Here is a 24,223-nt window from a genome sequence, read left to right on the forward strand (position 1 = left end):
TCGGAAACGCTTCGTAACCACGGCAGATATGGACCTGACCTTTATTTATCCAACACACTCGCTTAATACACGGTTTCTATGGACCATGTGAACTTAATACGGAGATAACTCGACGATTTCAAATACAGAGGCGTGCAACTTCTCTTTAATTGTGTGACTTGTATATTTTCGCTTTTCACACTGGTAAAGACCAATTTCCCTGCTTTCCTTCGTAATTATTGAGGCGTTTATGTATCATATTCTCACTACAATTTTAACGATTGAAGGTTGACCGAAACATTTGCAACTTTAAGTGCTGAAATTATTTTGCTTGTTAGTAAACCGTAGTGACACTGGAACAATACGAGTTTGTACTGTGTTGTTGATTTCTGCAAGCATAAGTGTTTTTGGGACATTCTGCAAACTTTGATGGAAGGCTCTCTTGAGTTCCGGATGAACAAGCCTTTGAGATTCCAGCGCGGCTTGTAGCAAACTGAGGGTATCGTGGCTGCTGTATAATAGTGTAGGTAGTCGTACAAGGGAATCTGGTCTGGTCGGTATGGTGGCGCTTTTTGCTGTATCGGGTACTGCAGTTTGGTTTTGGTTGTATAGAGGATTCACAGTTACTTTCTTGTTTTACATTTCGACGATAGAAATGGAAAACACCAATGTTTCTATCATGACTAAATTATGCCTTCCACATGGAAATGCTGTCTATGGGCTTTTGTGAAGACAGTAGACTTCGATTCATGGTATCTGCTATTGACGTAGTCGAATAATACAGCATTTACATTCGTTAGAATGTCTGCCAATGAGTGTTATTCAGTATTTCTCCTCGTATACAGATACTTTCTGTTGTATCAAGTTCGCATGTGTTGATACCTTTCATACACTGCTTTCAGAGCACAAATATTTTATTTACCATTGCGATTACATGTGTTACTTGACAAAGACTTTATATCAGATGAGTAATTGACGTTGCCCACAGATGTACACATTCCTATCTTGCATTAGTCCATTTCCTCCATCCTCATCTCTCTGTACATCTCATTCACTGTTTCTATACCTACCTTCTCCATCCCCTCTCTCTGTTCATCTCCACCCACCCATTTTTTTTTCGAACTCCTCCTGCCCCTCACTCTATCTACTCCTACCTCTCTATCTGTCTGTCATCTACTCTTCCTTCCTCTCTCTGTCCATCTGCTCCTCCTCCCTCTATCCATCTGCCCATTCCCCTGAGTCCATCTCCTCATCCCCCTCTAGTTCCATCTTCTCCTCCCACTCTCTTTGTGCATCTTCTCCTCCTCCTGTCTCTATCTATTTCCTCCTTCAGTCTCTCTATTCACTTCCCCCTCTCCATGTCCATCTTCTCCTCTTTCCTTCCTCTATCCATTACCTCCACCCCTCTGTCCTCCTCCGTCGATCTCTTTTCACATCCCCCTTTTGCGGCATATCTCTTTCCCTAATTTCCCTGTCCATCTCCCTTTCTCTGTCCTTCGCCTCCTCTCAGCTCTCTCTGTCCATTTCCCCCTTCCCATCCAGCCCGATATATGAGACCATCTTCTCCTGCCGCTCTCTGTCTGTTCATCTTCTCCTCCCCACTTTTCTGTCCACATTATCACTCTCACCCCAATAGGTGACTGATGGTTATTACACTCACACTATTTCTTTTCAGAACATAACTAACGTGTGCACCAAATTTGGTTGAAATCGTTCTCGGGGCGTAAAAGGAACTTATTACCTGCGGCTTTGCTCACGTATACACATGTCAAATTTATTCTAGATATATTTAGCATATTTCACACATATTTTGTACACATAATTCATGTGTATCTCTACGAAATTTTCGGTATACAGTTTCAGTTTCACACAGATCGATATTTATTACTTCGTATTTTCTGAACTATTTGTCGCACAATGATATAATTTTGCTGTAACATCCAGTGATATATGTGAGTCCTGTCTGTAAAAAAGTTTTTGAATAGAATTCATAGCAAAGGAGTAATAAATTAAAAAGTCATGCAGTGTGCTGCAGTTTTTCACTCATCTCTACATCTACATCTACATCTACATGGATAGTCTCAAATACATTTAAGTGCCTGGTAGTGCGTTCATCAAACCACCTTCACAGTTTTGAATTATTCCAATATCGTATAGAGCTTGAAGAACGAAAACATATATCTTTCCGTACGAGCTCTGATCTCCATTATTTTATCATGGTGGTCTTCTATTCTCCCACGGTAGGTGGGCGTCAACAACATATTTTCGCATTTGGAGGAGAAAGCCAGTGATAGAAATTTTGTTAGAAGATTCCTCCGCAACGAAAAACGCCTTTTTTTAATTATGTTCATCCCAATTCCTCTATCATTTCAGTGACACTCTCTCCGTTACTTCGCGATAATACAAAATGTGCTTCCCCTCATTGAACTCTTAATATGTACGTTCTCAGTCCTATCTGGTAAAGATCCCACACCACGTAGCAGTTTCCTAAACGAGGACGGACAAGCGTAGTTTAGGCAGTCACCTAAGTAGATCTGTTACATTTCCTGACTGTCCTGCCAATAAAACACAATCTTTGGTTAGCCTTCCCCATAACCTTTTCTATGTGTTTCTTCCAATTTAAGTTGTTCGTAATTGTAATTTATAGGTATTTAGTTGAATCTATGGCATTTAGATTTAGTTGATTTATCGTGTAACCGAAGTTTAACGGATGTGGATGACCTCACACTTTTCGTTATTTAGAGTCAATTGCCAATCTTCGTATGATAAAGATATCTTTTCTAAATCATTTTGTCATTGGTTTTGATCTTCCGATGACTTTAATAGACGGCAAACGACAGCATTACCTGGAAAAAACCTAAAACAGTTGCTCAGATTGTGTCATAAATCGTTTATATGATAAGGAACAGCAGAGAGTCTATAACACTACCTTGGGGAACACCAGAAATGACTCTTGTCTTACTCGATGACTTTCTGTCAGTTACTACGAACTGTGACCTCTCTGACAGGAAGTTACGAATCCAGTCGCATTACTGAGACCATATTCCATAGGCATTCCATTTCATTCCAAGTCGCTTGTGTCGTACAGTGTGAAAAGCCTTCCGGAAATCCATAAATACGGAAGCCATTTTAAATCCCCTGTCGATAACACTCAACACTTCGTGGAGTAAAGACCTAGTTGGGTTTCACAAGAACGATGATTTGTAAATCCGTCTTGACTGCGTGTCAATAGACAGTTTTCTTCGAGGTAATTCATAACGTTCGAACATAACATATATTCCAAAATCTGGCTGCATATCGATGTTAATGGTATGGGCCTGTAATTTAGTGGAATATTCTAACTACATTTCTTGGAAACTTATGTGACCTGTGCAATTTCCAGTCTCAGTGTTTGCGACGTTTCATCTCCTGAATCACGTCTTGCACTGTGATGCCTACTTCCAGGCTCATCCAGGGACGTATTTGGACACTGACTGCGAAATTTGTAGCGAATAGAATGAGTAGGAAGGAAGTAATAACTTTAAACCTTATGTATGAAGCGGTAGTTTCTCATGCATCTCACTGGTTATGACGTTATATCTCATGAACTATATTTTGTACAATGATGAAATTTTGCTGGTACAATCAGTAATACATGCGAATACTGTCTGAAAAATGTGTAACAAATGGTTCAAATGGCTCTGAGCACTATGGGACTTAACTTCTGAGGTCATCAGTCCCGTAGAACTTAGAACTACTTAAACCTAACTAACCTAAGAACATCACACACATCCATGCCCGAGGCAGGATTCGAACCTGCGACCGTAGCGGTCGCGTGGTTCCAGACTGAAGTGCCTAGAATGGCTCATCCAACGCGGCCGGAAATGTGTAACAAATACAGTTAGTGGTAAGTAAGTATTTAAAAGTCATGATTCTTGTGGCAGTTTTACTGCATGAAGAGCGAAAATGTAGTCAGGATAAACTTTCTTACTTTTATCATGTTGTGGGGGGTTGTCAGCGAGAGAAAGTTTCATAAAGGTTTGAAATTATGTGTGAAGTTTTTTGCAAGTCATTAAGTGCTCTGATTCTCAAATCCTTGATGACTAAAGTAAGTGTGCTGGCGCGGCGTAGACTACACACTTTTCTCACCTCACCCACACCTCATAGAGAGGGAGGTGATTCTTAACTGACACAGATTCTTTCCGGATGGGAAGTAATACATGTTCCAATATTTGGCTGGAATGGATCCAGTGATCTAGGAGGATATGTGGAACTTATATATATATATATATATACTTATATAGGGCATAGGCAAATTAATGTGAACACCTGACTTACGTGGGAATGGTTTATTAAAAAATGGTTGAATCCCCATTAGCCCTTAATACAGCTGCCATTCTCCTTGAAATCCTGGCATATTCTCCAATGGAATGTTATGCCACTCTTTGTCTGGAACCTCTTCTAACTCCTGTAGTGACGAGGGAGGCGGAAATCTGCTCCAGGGTCTGCGCTCCAATACCGCCCACAAGGGTTCGATAATGTTCAAGTCCGGGGACTGTGCTTGCCAGGGAAGACGCTGCAGTTCAGTTGCATGCTCCTCAGACGACGATTGTACTGTCTTGCATGTGTGTGAATGGGTGCATTATCTTCCTGAAATATGGCATCACTGTTGGTGAACAATTTTGAATCAGGAAGTACACCTCACCACCTAAAATGTTCACATAATCGTTGGCTGTAACACGGCCTTTGAGAGTAATGATGGGACCAGGAGAATAGCGTGATATGGCTGCGCACAGCATCACACTGAAACCTCCATGCTTAACCGTTGGAATCAAGCAATCAGGTTTGTAAGCTTCTTTTGGCGTTCTCCAGACGTTAACCCGGTCCGATGTTGGAAATAACGAAAACTTGACTCGTCGGACCATATGACGCGTTTCCACAGATCGGCCGTCCAGGATTTATGATCCTGACGCCATGTTTTACGCTTCTATGCGTTGGTTGTCGTCACTAATGGTTTCGGTATAGCAACTCGTCCATGAATATTCGCTTTATGGAGTTCTCGACGGACAGTGTCGATAGATACGGGATCTCGAAGGTGGGATCTGCAGTCACTTTAGCCGCCGTAGTTTTGTGTTCTTTTGACACATTTCGAAAAATGGTTCAAATAGCTCTGAGCGCTATGGGACTTTTGAGGTCATCAGTTCCCTACAACATAGAACTACTTAAACCTAACTAAGTACATCACACACATCCATTCCCGAGGCAGGATTCGAACCTGCGACCGTAGCGGTCGCGCGGTTCCACCTAGAACCGCTCGACCATTCCGGCCGGCAGACACATTTCGTCTAAGGCGCTGCAGTCATGGACTGTGCGGCTGGTTCCGGCAGAGGTTCGAGTCCTCCCTTGGTCATGGGTGTGCGTGTTTGTCCTTAGGATAATTTAGGCTAAGTAGTGTGTAGGCTTAGGGACTGATGACCTCAGCAGTTAAGTCACATAAGATTTCACACACATTTGAACATTTTTGACGGATTTCGTGTTAGCGTACGACTGTCTTTGTCGTTTAGTTTTGATTTGCGCCCACTAATACGTTCAGAGGATGATGTGTTTCCACGTTTCGTGTAAGCTGTCATGAATGTTGAGATAGTTGCTCTTGAAATATTCAATAAGCTGGCTGTTTTGGTTACTTATTCACCAGCTAATTGGGCCCCACAATCAGCCCTCTTTGGAACTCTGTTACGTCTTTCATTGCACGTCGACCTGAATCCAAATACGGAGTGTGCACTACTCGTAAACAACCTGCACTGATGCCTAGTCCGTACTGAACACGCACAGTCCAGCGCGACACGTGCCTTGCCTGCGTTGTTGACCATCATAACACAACCATCCCGTGACTACCACTGTTCACATCATTTGGCCTATCCCCTGTATGCATACATCACATGTATTATTTGGTATTAATTTATTTTCCGTCACTTCCCTCTTCAGACGTATTTAGGTGGACTTACAGGCTGCAGTACTTTGCCATCAAGAAAGAGAGTACTTCCTAATTATTGTTCTACGATTAATGTCAAATTTTGTACCACTCATGGTAAACATTTTGCATCGTTATTCCGTGAATGCTTTTTCAGAACAGAAGGTGAGTGAGCAACTTTGACGGAGTTGGCGGAACTGCCGTTTTCGTCCTATCAGGTGTGACTGTTTTAGTTCCTGTATTTGGGATCTATGCTAACAGTGTCGGTACGTCATGACCATTCCACACAACGGCGCTGCAAGCGCCACTGTTTCTATGTTTGTCATATGAATTCTTATGCTTGCTGCATAATCAGGTTCACAATGATCAATTGACTATTTTCTTTGCGCATTGTGATACATAGAATATTGTTAATCTCATCTTTTTTATGTCTTATTCTCTAAATATCGCCGTCATATTGCACTAATATATTTATTGGTCTAGCTTTGTGCGCGAGAGTTCAGGGCATAATTCAGACTTCATGCGTGTTACAAAACTGTAAAAGGAGTGGCAGTAGTCTGAGGCGCAGCTATTGGACAGTGGGGCCACCGCGCTGCTGCCACTGCCGCGGGTCCTGCCTTGCCCATGGATAATCTGTTAATCTTCCCTTCGGTAGGTCTGAAGGATACACACTCCATCAGCGTTAGAATAGTGGGAATTCTGCGTTTACTGCTCTGCATTACTGGACTTTTGTTCATCGATTTGGAGACCATCTTGCTTCGTTGCGTTTGTTTATGTATGGTATACGCTTCAGCTAGAACATTCTACAGCACTTATTAAAACAAGCATGACAGTTCGTTATGATTCATCCATCTTGCTTAGTTTCCTCCCAATAGAGGTTAGAAAAAAGCAATGAGAATATCTTTTTCCAGTGGAGGACGGATGGTGACGAGGTTCTAGTTCTGAATTGATTGAGTATCATCATCAAGGATACCTACGTTACATCGGAGATTCTGTAATAGCAAACCCTGTCTTAACTTCATAATATCTCATAGATTCGACCAAGAATGGTCTCTTTTGATGTGAAGAGATGTTAGTGATGTGCATTTCATTTAATTCATACAGTGATGTTATATCATGTTATCGCAATACTGTACTAATTCTATGTAGCAGTTAACCTGAAGCCGTAAATTTATGAGTTCCTGTGAAAATACTCTTTAGTGGAGCACACAGACTTATCAGTGGTATGTCCTTAAATTCAGTCTTAAACCCAACTACATTATCTACATGATTTGTCCCAGCAGGTTGCTGCATACGTATCTACCTGTGTACCTCTTTAAGTCTTCGTGGAGCATGTTTTTGCAGCTACTGTCATATTCACGCTTGTCGCTATTTTACTCTGAAATGAGAAAGATTAGTAATGTCAGAGGGCATTAAGATTATCTGTATTCTGAAGTAATTGTCAAGCTATCCATTTTTTTTTTAAGGGACCTCTGCAGGATCTTCTTGAATTAACGCCAGATGATGTTCTCAAAATTCTTTATTCTGAAAATACTACATTGCAACCTACCATCCCCAAAAAATGATTCTGTATGTCATTGGTGAATGTAAATATACAGAATAAACTAGCTTTTTCATTTTTAAATCCTGTATAGTTTTAAATATTTCATTGATTCTTGGGTGTGGATTTTCCTAGTTAAACTTCTGATCTGTACTTTGTCCTTAAAAAGTTAACACTTTCTACTATTTGTGTTTCTTGTGTTTCACATACCTGGTGATTCGATTTCGTCTCTTCACTATCCTGAGAAATCTTTCGCGTTATGTCATATTCTAGCCCATGCAGAAAAAAGGAATGACTGGTAGGACAAGATCCGGTGAGTAATGTGGTGATAGAGCCGACTTTTTTATCACCACAATGGAGGTCATTCGGCTGTTTTGTTCCTCCTATGCCTCGCTAGTTCGTTTTAGGGCTCTAATATTTCCTTGTTGTTGATAAAATGAACAAACTTGGCTTTACTGTTGTTTCTCACCTGTTTGGATTTCTTGGTCCTTGGTGAAGTAGCATTCTCCCACTGCTTTTATTTTTCCTCCGCTTCTGGGGCACACTCATCAACTGTATTACTTTTTAACTGCTGGCTGATGTTATTCCTCCATTCTTGCAATTCCATCTCCTGATACAGTGTCCGCGACCTAAACGGCAACCTAAAGGCAAAGACGACGAACTGATTCATAATACAACATGTCTCTGAAGAACCAGCCACTACTTCATCTCCTCCAGCAGAAAAACGCTTCTGCGTGGACTATTAACCGATATTGTATTATTATTCATTTTAATGATCTCCCACCTCTCATTCGGAGAGCATCGTCCATTATGGGGTAACTGAACGAGAGCGGTTCCGTTTGGTTAGGGAAAAAAATTACAGCAACAGAAATTGGGCGACAACAGGAGAAGAGAGAGAGGTGGAAAGCTATTGCTCGATCGTGTATGATACAGGGTCCTAGGATACATCTCGAAGCAGTCTACTGCGTGTTGTGGAGTGAGGGCATTTTGATGCATGATGGAGATGCACCCTTCTAATATTGGCACTGACTTCATCTACCTTATGGGGGGGTTATAGAGGAGTTGACTCTGTGCCAGTACCGAGTTTCGCTCTTCACCCAGTCTTTCCATCCACATACATTCACAACAGCTCTGAAATGCTCATCGATTCAACACCATGTTCCTTGAACGCCCCTCATGGGATTTGGCTTTGTAGAAAATCAAGACGGGAGCGTTTAGCAGTACAGAATGTAACGTAGAAGCTTCGATAAGGCAAAAGCTAAAGTGATGAATAAAAGTTTATGCCAAGGGCAGGACTAGAACCCAAGCCTCCAGTTTACTAGGCAGATGTGCTAGCTGCCGCAACATCTCTGCGTTGTGGTTAACACAACTGCACGAAATACCCTAGTCGAATGCCCTCCCAGGCACAGACTTCAATTCACACCTCAAGTTCTACCCTTTACTTCAGCTTCCATCCGTATCAGCGATAAAGTTGAGACTTAATTCGTCTCCAGGAAGATGTAATTGCATCAGCTCGATAAGACAGTAGATATTTAAATGTGGTGCGTGGACGAACCCTGAAGAGTAGATGAGTGGGTCGGGTTTCGTATGATGAGGCATTGTATCGAATTGAGGGCGAAAATTGATTTACAGAGCTAAGTTATTATAACAAATGTTTATTCGTTTGGAGACGGGGATCAGGGCATCGTCCTCTCTCTTAATGGAGGGAACAGTTGGGAGTAAAAGATCCGAAGAGAGGCCAAGGTTTGACTACTGCAAGAAATAAGGAATGTCCGAAGCATGCTACGCTTGATTCCACAGAAGACCTATTCGACGTTTGTGGCGTTATCAAAACGTTCATGATGCAATTCAGAACAGAACAGACACCTGTCCTCTGTTCTGACTGATTTGAGGCGACCCGCCATGAATTCCTTTCTTGTGTCAAATCATTTGCCTCACAGTACCGTTCACGCCAAACATTTTCCAGTTTTTGATGGACTGATTGCAGTCTCCGACTTCCCCCACAGTTTTTACCCTCTACAGCTCCTTTTAACGCCGTGAAAGGTTTTCGCTGATATCATAACACACATCCAATCATCCTATCCCGTTTGCTTATGTGTTTTCTCTATATTCCAGTTTCACCGATTACGCGGAGAAACTTCTTGTTTCTTATCTTACCACTCCACTTAAGTTTCAACACCTTTGAATACCGTACTTCTCAAACTCTGTGTTTCCCTTTTTTCGGGTTTACTCACAATCCGTGACTCAATATCGTGTGCTGAAAACAGTACTTTCTTAGAAATTTCTGTCTCAAGTTAAGACTAGTATTTCATGGAAATTTATGTTGTCGAACGTTTCTTCTATGTCAACGAATCGTATAAATGTGGCTTTATTTTTCTTAAGCCTTGCTCAGCATCAAAATTGCTTCCCTGTTGCCCTTACTTTTCCGGAAACCGAACTCATAGTCATCCAAGAGCCCCTCAGTTTTCTTTTCGTATACGTGTAGCTACGATAAACAGCCAGTATGAAAGAACTTCTTTGCCCACATGGGCTCATAGTGCTAAGCGACGTATCGGCCATCACAGATGGAGTATACTTCTTTTTCTGTGAAGAATATCTTGTGTTGCTTAGTTAGATCACACGTTACATTTCTTGATAAATTTAAATTGATGTATTAAATGATTAACCTTTGCCCTGATTCAGCAAATAGAGTACGACTATCTGTTGGTTTAATGAGAAGATTTGTACACTGGTATCCCTGTTTTCGTGTCTTGCCATGTCTTAACATAGAAGGCGATTCAGAACACGTGCAACAGGGAAAAGAGATGAGAAGTCAAAATTAGTAGAGTCTGAAATTGACATTTTAATTTAAATTCAGTAACATGGATTGTACCTGACAGAGTCGGCTGTCATGTGAATTAAATCCTGTAGCGTATGTCGAAAGCATTCGAAAGCACATTTTATTTACGTACCAAACAAAGAATTAAGCTGGACGTATGTCGGGCGCAGAAATTTAGGCAACTAATTTGCCGACTGTCTGTGTCAGGAGGTGTGGATATCAAGTAAGTGAAGCATTCGTCGAACCTTAGCTTGAATTTCAACGCAGCTCCGTGCTACGTAATCCGTTTATAGATGCTACCATTCTTTAGAGAACCGGACTTCCACGTATTAAAAACAGCTCAAACTTACAATTATTTTACAAATGAGTTATTGTGGAAAACATTTGTCGTGAAGCATGTAAGCGAGAACAGTTTTAGAAAATGCTTGAAATTATATTGAAACTTTGTTGGATGTCTCTAAGCGCCCTCATTAACAGACGATGGATGTGTACAGTCTGATTGATTGGCGCTTCGTTTTAAGCAAAAGTTCGTTTTCACGCATCTAAATCTTTATGATGTCATATCTCCTGAACCATATGTCGTACAATGATATAATTTTGTAGATACATTCATCGGTATAAACGGGTAATCTCTGAGAACTGTGTTGTGAATGGAGTCGGTATTAAAGAAGTACTAAATCAGAACGCCGTGGCTGATGCTGAAGATTAGCTACAGCAACAACGAAAATGCAGTAAGCGACATTTTTTCCTTTCACTTTGGCACACATCCTACACGAGAAACACATGAACAACCATAAACGCTATAGAATTCTACTGACCGTGAACACATAACAGCACTTACACAGCCGAAAGTGAGGTGAAATGCAAATAACGTGCAGTGAAAGAGAAAGAGTAAACTGCAGAAAACTTCACAGTGTATAATTATGCAGAACGATGTTTCTTTCGTCTTCAACTTCTTCTAACAAAGAAGGAAAAAACACTGGTTTTCAGAATATGTGAGAAAGCGGCACAAAAGTTATAAGTAAAATGCATGATAACTTTATAACGAAATACTATTTTTGATCTGTAGCAACCAAAGCGTACAGAGATACAAACATACGTATACGTATTTCCAGAATGACCACAGAAGATGCTTCGCACATAGAGGCGAAACGCGTGAAAAATTTGTCGCCAATGGCAGAAAGAAGAAAGTAAATTCATTAGTATAGTTGAACATAAATTCTTAGCCAGAGCAGCAGAGGCGCGTAAGTGACTGGATGCAGCCACTTTCTGCCATTTGTTCTGCCAACAAGGGCGGACTCTATAGCGTCACGAGGCTCGCAGTAAGCAAGGAAAAGTGACGTTTGAACACAGTCAGTGTGGAAATATCATGCGTGTGCGCCATGCGGGTGTCACGCACTCCCGCGTTATCAGCCCCACCCGTATACGCAAGGATAGAAACTTCCAGAAGGATGCGGACGTGCGTAAAGACGCCTATAAAAGGGCTACCCACCCTACTGGGAAGGTCTCTCTGTTGCATAGTCGTCGGGAGAAGGATTGCGAGTGTCACTTTGCGGCAGGGGCTCGACTTGCAATAATCCAATGTACCTGACACTTATGTCGGCACGCTCGCCTCTGAAATACGAGACTTAGGCTCAGGCAAGAATTGGAAGTCTTAAAATCAAATGTAGGTACTTTGTATATAGACTTGTACATAGGGGATGTGCCAGCTGGTTATTCCAGTAATAGTTTTCCTATTTCCCGCTTTATGATATGCTCCTCGGCTTCCCGATATTCCCACCGAGTTCCGTAGTCTAACCCACTTAATAGCCTACTGTTCAGCCAAGCAAGTGAAGAGTAGGGGAACCACTATGAGGTTTCTCTCGACGTATCTTGTTGTTAAGTTCTATGACGCGCATCTGTGGTGTCCTTCCTACTCCCTGTCAGGACTCGTCAGTGTGAATCGACAAATTATCTTTAATTAATTGCAGTAAGCTGAAGACTACGAACCCAATATTACCGTAAAGCGGGTATACTTTGTCCGATTTTCCCATTCCGATGTGATTATCATGGCTGTTTACTTAACTTCTGTGATATTTATGTCAGTCAACATAGGAGCTCCTCTGGAAGGACTGCATACTAATTAGTATAATACATTTTCTAAAACATAGAGGAAGTACAATGGAAAAGATGTAGGTGGTCAAAGCTAGCATGGATTTGGAGATACATTGACCTTCTATAGATTCACAACTGTCAGCTACCATCCCATTTTCGTTCAATATTTCAGAGACACAATGAAACTTGGGCCACACAGAAATAAATACATCGATCTGAAGTTTTCTTGAGTGCTTTATGAAGCCCCATAAAAGAGAAAAAAAGAACCTAGTATGGTACATAAATCAACAATGTGATCCATCATCAAATTTATAAATATAATGAAAGGTACTAAGACACGGTAACACAGAAATAGCTCCAAAGTTTATAATACCTTCATTTTCATATTAAACCTAAATCCTCGTTTCGAAACATCCATTGAAGTTAGAATTACGGTTAGCTTTTCATTTATCGAGACATTTTGGCTCCTGTGGCCCAACAAACTCCACTCCTTGTTTTAGTAGCTATATGACATTGTATGTTGTACCTAAATCACTGTCTGAACCAAAACAGCTTGCATTTGTGACTGACGTTTAATATTGTTACTTATAGCACACCAGTAATGCGAAAGTGCCTTCGTCTATATACCAAGGATAATATATGTATTCTTTAGTTCCACACTGTCGTTGTCATCAACATTGTTTAATAAACTGTGTATCTGTAATGCTGAAGCAACAGTTACCAGTTTAAATAACCCCGAAACAATCATGCACATGACCTCAGAAATATAGTGGCAGATACTCAGTGGTCTGTTCTAAGAATTATTCGAGTAACATATATGATATACGTAGTTGAAAACACCGACCGCTTTGCAGTTCCATGATATCGGTGGATTTTGCACAACGTGACTGTAATGCACTTTTTCCTATACAAATATAAGTCGCGAAAGACCCTCCAACAGTTGTGATATAAAATCGGCGCTGCTTGGCGCCATTTAGTGTATACTGATGGAACTTTACCACCAGATAATGTTGTCGCAGAAGAACGTCAGTAGCACAGTCACAGTCATGTATGATCGTGAATTCAAAACTCACCGGAACTGTAAAATCTTAATTTCTATAATAGGTTCCAGTACATTCTAGAAGTATCCACAAATGTCAGGAATCATTGTACTGGAGTTAACTTTTCATAATGTTCTGTAACTGTATATATACCGTATGTGTTCTGGCCGGAGGCTGTTGGCTCCGCGCTCTTGTATGTGCAAGTGCTGAATAAACCTTCGTTAAGTGAAGTTAGTGTTCGTCAATCATGTAATTGCACCTTCCTCTACGTGACAGTATATAGTAAATATGCAACTGAGAGCCAGCAGAGCTGTAAAACGTTTGGTATATGAGTCATCAAGGTACGGTGGTCAAAGTGTACCCGGTTTACGGTAAATGATTTTTTTCAGGTCATTAATTTGTGGGGATGTCAGTGAGAACAAGATTCAGAAAGGTTTTAATGTATGTGTGAAGCTCGTTGGAAGTGCCTGACAGCAGCCAGAACGTCATTACAGGTCCACAAAACCGACGATACCAGCTGTATCTCTGAGGCAGCGGCTCTTCCCATCGTGAAATACACTAAGATGACAAAGGTTGTTCGAAAGCAATGTGAGCATATACAGATCGCGACAGTAACACGTAGACTAGGTGCAATGACGGAACTGTTCTTTCTACTGACGTCATTCATGTGAAAAGTTTGCCGATGTGATTATGGGCACACAGTGGGAATTAGCAGACTCTGCACGCGGAATGGTAGTTGGATCTAGACGCGAGGGTCATTGAGTTTTGGAAAGAGTTAGGGAATTAAGTATTCCGAGGCCCGCAGCGTCAAGAGCGTGCCGGAAATAGCAAATGTCAGCCATCACCTCTCACCACGGACAACGCTGTGGCCGGCGGCCTTCACTTACAGACCGAGAGCGGCGGCGTCTGCGTACAGTTGTCAGTACTACCAGACAAGCAACACTGCGTGAAGTAATCGCAGACATTAATGTGGGACGTGCTACGAAAGTCAGAATGATTTTGGTGTTAATAGGCTAAGGCAGCAGACGACCGACACGAGTACATTTGCTAACTGCACAGCCTCTCCTGGTCTCGTGATCATATTGGTTGGAACCTGGACTGTTGGAAAACCGTGGCCTGGTCAGATGAGTTCAGCTTTCAGTTGTTAAAAGCAGATGGCATGGTTCGAGTGTGGCGCATACCCAACGAAACCGTTCACCCAAGTAGTCATCCAGGTACTGTGCAAGCTGGTGGAGGCTCTTTATAACGCCCATGAGAATTCTGTCACCACCGATCAAATATTACTCCGCACATTCTGAACGGATCCTACTGCGCTCCGGTTTTTGTCGAGGTCTTGAATGGTACTGGACGTGCGAAGTTTCCTATTAGGTTATTTAGCTTGAAACACTTCTTTACCTTCCCTGATGGAGCATATCTTTATACAAAACTATACAATATCAATGCTCCGTTGTAATGCAAATTGCCGCATTTTTGTAAGAACCGAGCAGTACAAGCTTCTCACAACAACTGCTGCACGAACACACAGCTGAATTCAAATTCAAATGGCTCTAAGCACTATGCGACTTAACATCTGAGGTCATCAGTCCCCTCGACTTAGAACTACTTAAACCTAACTAACCTGAGGACATCACACACACCCATGCCCGAGGCAGGATTCGAACCTGCGACCGCAGCAGCAGCGCGGTTCCGGACTGAAGCGCCTAGAACCCCTCGGCCCAGTTGCACTCAACTTTCCGACTTTCGGGACAGTGTTGCCACTTCACAGGCAGTTCAACTAGAGATAATTAAGCGGTATGTGAGGCGTACCGGTTTTATATAGAACACCCTGTGTTTTGATTGACTTCTCAATTCCAGATTTTCAGCATGCCACTCGCTTCCGGTACAAATTCTAATCTGTACTTGTGGTTAAGTCTGTAAATTCGGCCAACCTACAGAAATAGCGATACGCAAATGTGCCGTAAACAGAGTTTTTAGGTCTGCAACAGACATGTTCTCAGACTTTTTTTTCCCAGAATATACCGACAAGATTATTGCGAAGAAAGCAGATCTTCATGTTGGCAAATTTCTCTCAAATAATTTTACGACGATGTCAATGGAATACAGGGAGGCTGCAGAAAGTTATCTCGATTTTTGTCTTGTATTACGAGTGTGAGATAAACGAACACCGTCGGTATTTTTATTGTGCACATTCTGTAAAAACCTATATCACTTACCGACATAACCTCCTCCACTGTAAATGTCAAAACGCCAGAGCCTACACTGCTACTGATCTCACGAAGAAAAAAATCCGTTCGCGATCCAGCGAATCTCGATCTCCATGAGGTGTAACTGTTCAACAGGCCGGAACTCCTGGGCCAATAATCCTTTCTGTGTCGACCAGAGTTTAGAAATCGCTCAGTGAGTTTCCTGTTCCAAGTGTTAGCTTTTTTTTGTCTCGGAAGTGGATAATAGTAACTTTTCTTTCTGTTAACTGTGCACGGAAGCTCTTTGATTTCGAAGATTAGGATCGACACCATTCCTGTTTCGCTCTCTTCGTTTCTGCTTGGTGGTACTGGAACCAATTTTCGTTCCCGGTGTTATTTATCCACAGCTAGCAATCGTCTTCTTGTTCAGTGCACCACAGAAACTGTGTCACGTGTCAAAGTGTTTTTTCCTTACCCATGATGTGTAACATCTACATTCACTCAACTTACATGATTACCTCATACTATTACTACTTTCTTTAGAGCTTCCAAGAAGTTGATGAGCTTCATATACGAGTACACGAGAATGAGAAGTGGAATTGATATCTTTTCGTGCTTACCTTGAAATATGTTAGAGTCAAATCGTCTTTGTTCTTCTGCTTCTCTGTTTTGTTAAGTTTCTGATTTGGGTATTACAAGCCTTGATCTTCCAATAAAATTCTCAATAAACAATACTTTTCAGCAATTTTCCCTATGTTTTAATTTATTTATTTATCTGCAGTAATTATAACAATTTACATTCTTGTCACGTAATAGTGAGTAACCGTCAGGTCAGGCTGAGCTGATGCCTGACTTCCTAGTTCTGAGTAGCCCTCGCAAGCTAAACACCTTAATAACATTGGCTTCAAACAAATACTCTTACAATTGAGCATCTCATTATTGAACTTTATACGTTTCTACCATTTTCTGAATTCCTACTTTACAATCGGATTTTTAACAATCCACGAATTTGAAACAAGGGTTTTACAACAGTTTTGTTCATTTTTGTTCACATTGGTTTTGATGTTTCCGCAAATATGGACATGTATACCTATGTAATAAACCAATTTTATAACGAGCAGAATGAAATAAACTCAATCTAAATATAATTTTAATGGAATCGACTGTGGGTTCTTGGTGAAACATTGTAAAATAACTAAACAAACACTATTTTTTTTGCCTTGTTACACAGATGTTATTATGGTTACTACACAATCTAGGTTTCTATTTATAAACCCAGGCATCAGTAACGTACTTGCAAATTGGCTTACAACCCGAAACCTAGGTTGTACAGTGATCATAATAAAATTTGCGAAAAAAGGTAAAAAACAGTGTTTTTTCTGTCAGTTTAAATATTTCTTCTATACTTTGTCGATATACACACACCAAAACTTAAAATTCTAATCTAAAACAGTTTTATAATAAAACAGTTGTGAAACTAACAGAGCAATTCCGCTTGACACCCATTTCCTCGGAAATAGTTTTGTAATGTTGATACGGCCACATATAGCTGCGGCTCTGATCTTCCAGACACTTTGTGAAACTGCAGGCACCACGCTGAAAAATGTTATAATGTTTTAATATCAAATGGGATGATAACATATCATCAGACACAGATAAAGCCGGTGACAGACTTACGAGATATCTACCTACAGCTCTCTTGCTTCCAGTACATTGTGGCCCGATGGTTGATCACTCCAGATAGCTTGACAGATTTGTTCCATCAGATACAAATGAGCCGAATCTGGTGGCCAAGGCGTTGTGACCAAATCAATCAACCTTCGTCCAGCCATAACTGTGTGTTCTTTGATTGCTCGGTGAGGTGACACATCAAACTAGAACACATGAAGTATTGATTCACTTCATTACATAAATAAATAAAAGATTTACTAAACGTTGAACAGATCTTTGTCACAGGACTGCTTGATAATTTACTCCTATCACTGACTACGAAAGCATCACCTGACGCACAGATTAACAAACTGTTGTCTTGCAGTTCAGTTATTGTCGTATACATCGGTGGAAGTTCACAAAAGTCTTCAGGAACTTGTTACGCCTATACTATGATTTTGATAGGTATTGTTGAGGTCTCGAACTTGCCAGATCTCTTTCGACATTACATTGACCTCAGAGTGAGGACTGCAGAACACCTGTGGCATTGATTCACTTTGCCGACTTTGCTGTGACACCGCTATTTCTGGAGGATACCACACAAGGAATCAACGCTAGTTCTCTGTCATGCTCCATAAATAGTTGTTACATGATTCTGGCTCCGACACAGACAGCCATGCTGTTGGAAAATGCCATCGACTTTTCGGTAGTCATCAAGTATGATAGGATGCAGGACATTCGCAATAATTTTCATGCAGCTGGGTTACCACCATAGCATTATACTGTCCCCGATGGCCTGCATCCATGTCGCGGCGTATATTTTTAGAAGCTATTCTCCTTGATGACGACGTATCCAAACATGAGCATCGACATGGTGTAATAAGAAACGTGATTTAATCCAACTAATCGACACGTTTCTGTTGATCCACTGTGCAACATCAACGAAACTGTGCCCATTCCGTCGTAACTGAGGATTTTATTGCGTCAGCATGGATACGCTTAGGGGACATTTGCTGCGGACGTCAGCCCTCCGCGGTGTGTTCTCAACGGCGTGCTCCAAAACGTTTGTGCCTGCACCAGCATTTCACTCTTTTGCCAGATCGCCTATCCCGCATTATAGAGCGAACAGGCGTCCGACCTTCATGTTCTGCGATGAGGCGTGTACGTCCAGCAACGCGTCGCCTTCTCGTTGTTTCGATGTCCATCAACTGTCCATAGGTATTCACGACAGTACCACGAGAACAACCGACCAGCTGCGCCGTTCCCGAAAAGTTGGTACCCAGGCGCCGGGCCGTAACGGTGTGCCCTTTGTCGAAGTCCCTTATGCCAGTGGCTTTCCCAACTTTCGGCCAGCATTGCGTGTAGAAGTAATCACCATTCACCCCTGCTGTGTTTATATACTTTCATTACCGCGTCACGTGCCCACAAACCATCAGGCGTCATTCAGTCTCGAGATGGCTACTGCTCACGTTACTTCATCTAATATGGGAGTATGGTAACAGGCATTCAGCATCTCCTGGACATCTAGAAACGCAGAGACATGGACAATCGAGAATGGAGCAAGTTATGAAAGTTATTAGAGTGAACAACCACACCAGAAGTCTGCTAACATTACAGGGAAAGTTCAGTACATAAAAAAGCTCTTACACGTATAGAAAGGTAGCCTAATTTATGACAAAATCAACCTAACAAGGAGAGGTCCCCAGCGGTGGGATCGACTTCTTGTAATATTCTACACGGTAATGTAAGTTAAGGTCAAAGCTGCTGCACACTGCAACTGTTCACCCTGGTGAGCCCCTGTTAGTGAGTAATCGAAAAAAAATTTCGTAGTTTCGCGATAATATCTGCAGCTGTGAAAAAGTGGTAATTTGCAGATTGGTTGCACATTGTAATTGGTTAAGTTCTGACCTATTATGTAGGAAGTTGTTACCCAGAAACTCATCACATGATGTTTAAATTTTTATTTTTAAATGTGTATCGAAATGGCTTTGGTTATTATTTTTATTAAATTAATTGGGTCAAATGCAACTTTTTTATTTCTATTCCTTTCTCACATTATTTTAATCACCATATTAACTTTTTCAACTGCCTCATCTTTTCTTCCTGTCAATTTTGATCTACTTGGAATCTCCGTTCATGTCAATTTAATTATTTCTTGTTCATCTATCATACCATTTAAACACTTGAAACTGCCAATGTATTGGTTAAGAAACGAAAGACGAAATACTCTATTTATATTGACTGTGCAGTGGTGTCAAAAATGTATTTTTCCTTCCAATACATACGTGCTTTCGAAGGTAATCATCAAATATACGATACAAGCATGTAGTCTTGTGGCACTATGGACAAAGTATCGCAGAGGAAGATTTACACCAAAGAAGGGATTACGAATAAAACAAAATGCAAGCAATATGAGAAACGAAATGAATGAATGAAATAATATGGACGAAAATTCAGAATGATGAAGCGATAGAAATTATACCGTAGTTAATATATAAAAATAATTAAAATCACATGCACGATGTTTCCAACTAGAAAAAAAATGTTAGGACCGAAAATGAAAGCAACTGAAAAAGTAGATACGTTGATTAAAATAACACGACTAAGAAACAGAGATAAAAAAGTTACATTTAAACGGGTTAAGTGAATACAAATTATAATCAAAGTTATTTGGAGAAAGATTTAAACAAGACCTGACGAGTTTCAAACCAACAACTTTTCGTATTGGAGTAGGCATCCTTAACCAGTACGCTGAGCAACCGATCTGGATTACACAACTTTTTCATAGCTATAGATCATGACGCGAAATTCTGAAATTTTTTTTCGCTCTTTACTCGCAAATCAGGGCCCACCAGAGTGAATGGTTGTATGTTTGATTCCTGGGATCTTAACCTACACCACTGCATAAGATAATTCCAAACAGTCGATCTCACCACTGAGGACCACTCTTGGTTAAGTAAATTCCCACTTATCACGCTAGCCAACGAAATAGTAACAAACCAGAAATAGAGAAAATGCGTGCGAAACTGCAGCTCACAAGGCCCCTCTACCATCAGCACCATTTCCATCTTTATACAAAACAGAAATAAAACACATTTAATTCCCGCCCCCCCCCCCCCCCCACACGCACACGTGCATGTGCTGTCATACATGCGCGCTCCACAGCCATAATGTCAACAACCAAACAATCGAAAAACTGAACTGCTTACGACCACCACAACACAAATAACAACCGAGAAACCCACCCAGAAATTTGTAGTCGCACAAATAACAAACACATAGAATCAACGCACGATTTTAAAGATAGAATGATGGAAGAACTAGCGAAGTGGAATATCAACGCGGAGTCTACCACAATCTTTTGGCCCAACTTGTAGGAAACATTCCTCATGCGTACAGGAAGAAACGGTATGTTATATGGACATGGCTACGGAAACGCTTTTTTTTTTCGCGTGTTGGACATCTGTTTCTCCAATTCTTCAACACATTAACCATGGCAAGTACACAGAAATATAACGTATCAGCACAGTATGAAATCCTTTACTATAAGAGACATTCAATATGCTCTCCGTTCAGCAAAGGTACATGCATCAACGCACCGTCGCAACGAATCCCTGTTGCGCAGATGTGCCCCTAGGGAATTGTCTATTGTTTCGGAGTCCTCCACAATACTGGCATGAATACTCTGTACACCTACAGCATTACCGGGATTCCGAACACAGGAGATTTCAAATATCTCCACAAATAAAAGCCAAATTGGTTTATTTCCGGAGAACTTGAGGCCAACTAATTGGCTCATCTCGAACAATTCATATGTCATCGACTCTGTTATTGAGAAGTGTAAAAACTGAACTGTGGAGGAGCACCATCGTGCATAAAGCATATGTTTGCCACGCATGTAAGGGCACAGGTAGAGTCTTCTCTAAGAAAGCATTGTAAGGTTCTACATTGAACCTGTGTGAGAGTAACAAACATTCACCAAGAACGCCGGCCCAAACGCTGACAGAAAAAATTTGTGGATGACGTGATTGTACAATTTGGCGAGGACTCTCGACAACCCTTACGTGCCGAATGAGGAAATTTGCAATCTGGTCACGTTAACATGAAACCTCGTCCGTGAAGACTGTCATGTGGCCTAAATTACTTGCTGTAGCTAATTGTCTCACAGTGACACTAGATTTATCATCAACAGCACGAAGAAATTCCTCCTCCATTCGAGGTGTCGTCTTCCTAATAGACCTCTCCCAGTCGCGAGTGGTAGGGTCTACATGTCCCCTACCCGTTAAGACGACGATAACTTTTTTTCATACGCCCTCCTATCGCGGGCCCGTCGTTTTGAAAATCCCTCCCGATACAGATGTTGAGTTTCACGGCCATTGCATTGTACTCTGCCAGATGTCAAGTCCATCATGAACACTAAGCAGTTGATGGTACGTGCTTCCACAGTCTGTGATGAATACTAAACAGTTGATGCTATGTGCCCAGTGCTATATTACTATCGTTAAATCGGTACCGCAAACACTGGTGGTGAAACTAAGGATTACATCTTATCGTACATTCTAACCAAACGCAACGTATTTTGAACATATCATCTAAGAAAATGTTTCATGTAATTCTGGTATGTTCTGTTTCCACAATTAATTTGATTATGAAGGGAAGTAGAAAATGAACTCTAACATCGGGATAAACCGTTTCTCGACCGATGTTCTTCGCTCCTCTATGTGTGAGAGATGTTTCCATACATTTTTCTTATACCCTGTACATCAGCGTGGCAAGTCTGAAGATTTATAACTTGTTTACATCACGTTACCTAGATCACTGGGTCTACAGTCGAAGTTGGCTGCAGCCACTCTCCCTCTTATCTGTCAAGTGGAATCCCATACCCCCCGTCATCTATCACGAGATGAGCCACCTCCCCTTGTCCCTTTAACCCCTCCTTCCAACCAATCACACCCTTGTATTAAAACGAAATGGCCATATGGCCATCCAAAATCGAATATGTGGGAACTAGCTCACTTGTGCTTTAGCCCTTACTCCTCCCCCCCCCCCACCCTCTACCCTGCTCCACTTTTCAAGCTGCCACAGTGAAGTCTAAAATGAGACACCCAACCAGAATTATTTATTTATTTCTTTCTCAAGTAAAGATCTGCTACCTGTTATTATATGGCAGGTCGTATATTGTGTGATTTTACGTGTTATGCCATATTAATTCAGTTTTATTACTACCACATTTTTGTCAAAAATTTTACGAAAGGGTAACTTAAATGCATAAACACAATTTTCTTTAAACTTGTTAACTTAGATAATAATGATAATCCAATCGGAATGTAGTTTCAATAAATAAATAAGATACAAATTTAACTTGGAAAGAAAGTTCAGCGGTCCTACACCTCCCCCTCGACACCATCACAATGAGCTATAAAAAGGATGCGAAAAAATGGTGTCAAACTGCGTTACTTCACTTGTAAGTCAAAGATAATTATGTACACGTCCATACATGCTGCGTTGTATTAAAAGGATGCGTTAAACTGGAGCCACTTCCAAATATATGCATTAATGTTCTGAATCAGAGTGAACTTCAGTTATGCTCACCCCATTGTAAGTACTTATATCTGTCACCTCTTCCATTTTCCCATCATCTATTCGGTAGTGTTGGTTGCAATCGCGTCTGTTGTCAAGATTATGATCGGCATTTTGCTCATTACGTCTGTCACGCTGTCACCTATGGTTATGCAAATGAGATTGACCAATATATCAACGTCGCTCTCTGTAGCCGTGGCTGTTTTCCAAGTTGTGTGACCAAGTGTTAGTATGTGACCAGGAAGCCCACACGTCTTGCACTTGCCTTCGTATCTTCATCTATTAGATCAATATTGACTAATGTGGACACGAAAATATTCATATTCTTGTTTGGAATACTAATGAGTTTCTCACATATCAGCCAGGACAACTTAGCTTCCCGAATGCGAAATATATCATGATTCACAGCAGTCTCGTAAGAATTTTTTGTTGCTAATGTGTTTTTCGAATCAGCTCATGACGCTATCTTGGAGCTCACAAAATGGTTCAGACTTGAATAATTCTTTCAGAGGAGTCTCTGCACACCGTTTGACCAATAATTTGCTTGAAACGACCTCTCGGATTCATTGGATACATGTCTTCAGCCTTTGTTGGCTTGAGCAGTGCATCGCCCCACATACAACCTTAGACAGTTTTAGCGTTTGGTACCTCGTTCCTTGAAAGAGGATGAGTTCTCTTGAACAGAAGCAAAAAATATGAGGATGTATGCCCTCTCTGCCCGGCATAAATATACCGAGCTAGTGATTCTGTATAATTTTCTCCACCTTGATTGCGTTTGCAATCAATGGAGTTGTGCCTCATCTATAGATAACCTCTTCATTTGTCACAACACAATGGTGCAATTGCAAACTTTGTCCGGCTACTGATGCAAAAGTGCTGTTCGGATCATATGCATAGGAAATCTCTTTCTGCCGGCCGCGGTGGTCTCGCGGTTCTAGGCGCGCAGTCCGGAGCCGTGCGACTGCTACGGTGGCAGGTTCGAATCCTGCCTCGGGCATGGATGTGTGTGATGTCCTTAGGTTAGTTAGGTTTAAGTAGTTCTAAGTTCTAGGGGACTGATAACCACAGCAGTTGAGTCCCATAGTGCTCAGAGCCATTTGAACCTTTTTTTGAACTCTTTCTGTTCGCACCAATAAATTTTAGAAACTGTTGCTCCACACATACGGCCAAAGAGCCTACTCAGACCGTATGTCACAACCGTAACCTGGAGCATGTGAACAGTTTCAGTACTGGAAAATCAGGGCAACAGCCATATCTCATTGTTACACAGGGAGCAGAGGTATAGCAGGGAGAGCAGACGGTACAGTATGACGGTACCCAAAATGTCGTTGTGCAAATCCTACAATACCGGGTAATAATATGCAACATGAAACACTACCGGCTACTTTT

This window comes from Schistocerca nitens, chromosome 4, assembly GCF_023898315.1.
Source record: "Schistocerca nitens isolate TAMUIC-IGC-003100 chromosome 4, iqSchNite1.1, whole genome shotgun sequence".
Lineage (NCBI taxonomy): Eukaryota > Metazoa > Arthropoda > Insecta > Orthoptera > Acrididae > Schistocerca > Schistocerca nitens.